The 3,306-nt window shown below is 43.3% G+C and overlaps 1 long non-coding RNA gene across 2 annotated transcripts in view; it reads left to right on the top strand.

The window, feature by feature from the left end:
* Nucleotides 1-1,373: 1,373 nt before the first annotated feature.
* The window catches only part of LOC110308325, a 6,732-nt gene continuing 4,799 nt past the window's right edge, over nt 1,374-3,306 (top strand). For both annotated transcript variants that reach the window (XR_003838572.1, XR_002379548.2), the window contains exons 1-3: nt 1,374-1,446; nt 1,580-1,701; nt 1,825-1,915. This is a non-coding gene — a long non-coding RNA (uncharacterized LOC110308325). The remainder of the gene's footprint in view (nt 1,447-1,579; nt 1,702-1,824; nt 1,916-3,306) is intronic.

Raw genomic sequence — 3,306 nt, 5'->3', positions numbered from 1 at the left:
AGTGCTTTATGTGTTGGGGTGCAATAGACTTTGTATAACCCACTTGTGATTTCTGTTTTTCTAGATAAAGAACAGATGAGAAATTTTTCCTTCATTTGGCTTCATCTGTTGCATAGAGTAAGGCACTTTTGGTCAGGGAAGCAGCTGTCACCATCGATGAGTTGGCCAAGGTGTAGTCACCGAGTAACTGGTGTGCAGGATCAATAGAGACTAACATGGAAGCTGCCCAGAGAGAGAATGGACTTCAGCCAGCAGCCCCAGCCGGCTTTATGGGAAATGAGTCAAGGGAATAAATATATCAATAGCATTTTCTCTTTTCTTCTGGCCAAATCAATCCAGAAGGAAGTGTGTGTGTGTGTGTGTGTGTGTGTGTGTGTGTAACCCACTGCTATGGCTCATCCTCCCAGACAGAAACCAATGCAGACAGACAGTCGGAGAACAAAAACCAGTCATCTGACATGAGAACAGACATGTTCCACTGCTTCCTCCTCTTCTGCCAAGATGTGAGGCTAGGAGTACCAGCTGCACACTGCTGCCACCACGGAGCAGCCTGCTGCCATGCCTCCCCCTGCATAAGGGATTATGTCCCCTCAAATTGGGCTCACAGTTCAGAAATTGTCTTGACTATCAGAAAGCACACTGGAATTTAAAGTGATGGGACAATTTTTAATAAATGACACAGTGGAATTTTTAACTCTGTTAAAGAGCGTGGACTTTGGAGGTTGAACTGAATGTATTTGCATCTTAAGATAGCTTTGAGCCTCTGGGGCTGGGGAGTGGAATGTTATGGTTGGAATGTGAGATGTCCTGTTAAGGGTCCTGTGCTTAAACACTTTGGTCCTGACACAGATGGCTCTATTTGGAAAGTTGTGGAGCCTTGAAGAGGTGAAACCTCACCAGAGGAAGTGGATCACTGGGCACAAGCCTTGAGATTTTATAACTAACCCCACTCCCTGTCCATTTTAGGCTTTCTGTTCTGCAATGATATAAGGTGAAGTGTCCCAGCTACACACTTCTCCTACTCTGGAGAGGCTGGAAGCCATGTCTTTCCCAATAGTAGACCATATCTCCTGACACTGTAAGTGAACATTAAACTCTCCTACTTCTTAAAAACAAACAACAATAACAACAAAACCCCCCAAACTGTCCTGAGGTAGAGGATAAGGAAAGGTAGGAGAAGAAGGGGTAGCCTGGCACAGCTGTGCACACCTGTAACCCCAGCACTTGAGAGGCTGTGAGACAGTATCACAGTGCTGCATAGTGAGTTCTAGATCAGTCCGGGCCACACAGGGAACCTCTGTCTTTAAAAAAGTTAGAAGTGGGTTAATGTATTACCAGCTTGGGCAAACATAACAAAAGAACACAAACGGTGTGCCTTTCAAAATAGAAGTCGTATTTTTTTTTCAGAGTTCTGGAACTTAGAAGAACAAGACCCAGGTGTCGCAGGTTTGGTTTACCGTCCTTACTGTGTCTGCAGGGGGTACCCCTCTATGAGCATACACCCCTGTGATCTAGTCATACTGAATTGGAGACTCACTTTTTTTTATCACCTCATTAAATTAAAATTATGTTTTCCAAGGTCCTCGCTCCCGAGACAGTCACATTGGAATGTGGAGAGAGGCTGTACAATTCAGTCCATAGTACGAGTTGGCTGGATGGTTTATACCACTAATGAGCCCTTTAAATAACTGCAGCATGGAGGTAATTGGAGTAGCCCACAGAACTTCCAAAAGTTCCCCTTATTTTACGTGATTGCTACAGCAATATTTCACCCAACCTCCTCTTCCTGTCATTGCATGTTTATTTCTGCCTGTCTCTCTCCAGGGACCCTGAGACTCAGACTCTGACCTTGGTCATTGCTTCACAGACACCATATCCAGAGAACTTGACTCTAACCTGGACTTCTGTTATTGTGGTGAGTGTCGGTGTTCTTTCCAGAATGATAAAGTCACAGTCTCTTGTTTGAGTCTAGGGAGTTGGGTTTCTACCATTTGTGGCTAGTCTTAAGTAGATCTAGAAGGCATTTTTATTTGTGGAAATTTTGATCTAGTGACATAGTCGTGGGAAAACATTTTTAAATGCCATTCTTAGCTGAGACTTGAGCCTACATTTCTAAAATAGCAGTTAGCTCTCATCCGTAGTAAATGAATCTACCCCTGGATAGTTCTATGGTGGCGGGAAAGAGACACAGCATCCCGTATTAAAGATCAGAAAGCAGTCATTCTGTGACTTAATGGGGTCAATTAAGAAGAAATCAAGAACAACGCCACTATTCACAAAGAAGAGAGAGAGAGAGAGAGAGAGAGAGACCTTCACTGGCTGTTCAGGTATCCAAGAAGGGTTAAGAACTGAGCCCTCTGGCTTCTCATTAAGCCATCCTCCCAATGAGATGGGTGGGCTGAAGCCAGTATGTTTGAGAGACAGGAGCTGCTTAGTGTGGCCTCTAATAAAATGCCTCAAACATGTTACCTCAGAGGCTGTAGACAGCTACTGTGCTAAATTATTCATCCTGACTTTTACTGGGTACCTTCCTCCCATTTCAATTACTTGGGATTTTTATAGAAAATTGCCTGTGGGAATTTGACCCCTCCAACTGCCTGGTAATAATCTGGCTTGAACAGCAAACACAGCGTGGGTTAGTTCTGGGGCAAGCCAGAGCATTCTCAGAAGGGTTTGAGAGGGGCTGCTCTGGGCTGCACAGACAGCTAAAAGTTTGTCTTCAAAAAACTGATGCTATTCGTGAGAATCTGGGCTATTTATGTCCTAGTGGGAAAAGCTAGAAATGTCACTCATACCAAGATTTGAATCCAGTTTGTTTAAAATCGCAGTCAGCTTTGATATAAAAGCGTTCACCATTAACTGGTGGGCATATGAAGGCACTGTTGAACATCTGTATCAAAATATAAATAAATATCTTTTGTAGGAGGGTGTTATAACTTATGCATATAACTTGTGATTCTCTAGCTCCAGCCACCCGAGTGCTAGGATGGCAGATGGAGAAATCACGCATTGTATATGCACAAGGTTAGATGCCCAGCAGATTCGTTCTCTGTCCAGGGTACCACGTCCCTGCATTATTTCATGTAATGTTGACAGTCATTAAGGAAGTAAGCTTCTACATGAACCCAAATTTGCAAATGAGAAAACAGGTTCTAAGGAAATAATTGACTGGATATTCACACAACTTGTATATGGTGAATCTTATTTCATAGTCAGAGTCTTCATTGCAATGGCAATATTTAGTTTTTAAAGTATTTAGCAGAGAGAGAGAGAGAGAGAGAGAGAGAGAGAGAGAGAGAGAGAGAG

The sequence above is a fragment of the Mus caroli genome, chromosome 13, assembly GCF_900094665.2.
Source record: "Mus caroli chromosome 13, CAROLI_EIJ_v1.1, whole genome shotgun sequence".
In the NCBI taxonomy this organism is placed as follows: domain Eukaryota; kingdom Metazoa; phylum Chordata; class Mammalia; order Rodentia; family Muridae; genus Mus; species Mus caroli.
The sequence above is the reverse complement of the archived record's forward strand: the minus strand, read 5'-3'. Positions and strand labels throughout refer to the sequence as shown.